Source organism: Elephantulus edwardii, unplaced genomic scaffold, assembly GCF_000299155.1.
Source record: "Elephantulus edwardii isolate Elephantulus edwardi_28Jun2011 unplaced genomic scaffold, EleEdw1.0 scaffold00240, whole genome shotgun sequence".
NCBI lineage: Eukaryota > Metazoa > Chordata > Mammalia > Macroscelidea > Macroscelididae > Elephantulus > Elephantulus edwardii.
In genome coordinates, this window is record NW_006399990.1 from 2,009,733 (window position 1) to 2,011,297 (window position 1,565).

Sequence of the window (1,565 nt, forward strand, 5' to 3'; positions counted from 1 at the left end):
GATGCAAAAATCCTTAACAAAATCCTAGCCAATAGAATCTAAAAGAACATTAAAAAAATAATTCACCATGTCCAAGTAGGATTCATAACAGGTATGAAAGGATGATTCAACGTAAGAAAAACAATCAACGTAATTCACTATTTTAACAAAGTAAATAAAAAAATGATACGATCTTAGCAATTGATACAGAAAAGGCATTTGACAAAATCCAACACCCCTTCCTGATAAAGACACTCAACAAAATTGGAATAGAAGGGAATTTCCTCAGCATATTCTCGATGGAGAAAAACTAAATACATTTTCCTTGCAAATAGGGACCAGACAAGGATGCTCACTGTCACCACTTCTTTTCAATATTGTATTGGAAGTGCCTGCTAGGGCAATACAACAAGAGAAAGAAACAAAAATCACCTATATTAGCAAAGAGATGGTTAAACTATCGCTATATGCAGGTAATATCATAGTATACACAGAAAACTCCAAAGACTCAACAAAAAACCTCTTAGAGTTAATAGGCCAGCTTAGTAGAATGGCAGGATATAAGATAAATATACAAAAATTAATAGGATTCCTCTACAGTTACAAAGAGAACTCAGAGAAGGAAATCAAGAAAGCAATACCATTTACAATAGCCAACCACAAATTGAGATATTTGGGAGTAAACCTAACTAGAAATAAAAAGACCTATACAAAGGAAAATACAAAACATTTCTGCAAAACACAATAACAGACCTAAAGAAAAGGAAAAACGTGCCCTGTTCTTGGAAGGAAGACTCAATATTGTGAAAATGACAATCCTACCAAAAGCAATATACACGTTCAATGCAATCCCAATCCAGATATCAAATTTCTTTTTCAAGGAGATTGAAAGGGAAATTATAAAATTTATTTGGAGAGGCAATGGACCCCAAATAATAAAAACATTCCTGAGAAGCAAAAATTAGGTTGGAAGCAAAGCACTCCCTGACCCCAAAACCTTCTACACTATAGTAATAACCAAAACAGCATGGTACTAGTATAATGATAGGCACACAGACCAATGGAACAGAATTGAGAACCCAGAAACAGGCCCAGCTACCTATGGTCATTTGATATTCTACAAGAAAATCAAAGCTATCAAGTGGGGAAATTATAACCTCTTCAATAAATGACGCTGGCAAAACTGAACTTCCACCTGCACAAAGCTGAAATAGACTCCACATCTCACACTATAAAAAAAAATCAACTCAAGGGGATCATAGACCTGGGAGTAAAGCCCCAAACCATAACATTCATAAGAAACAAACTGGGATCAAGCTTATAAGTGCTAGTCCAAGCTATAAAGAGACTGCCAAATACAACCAAAAATGCACAATCTAAAGAGGATAAAATTGATGCACGGGGCCTTCTAAAGATGAAATCCATGTGTGCATCAAAAAAATTTCCAACAGGGTGAAAAGAAAACCTACAGACTGGGGACAATCATTTGGTTTGTTCTGTCTCAAACAAGAGTCTTATAACAAATGTTTACAGAATACTCTTGAGCCTCCACAAGAAAAAGACTGATAACCCAATTACAAAATAGG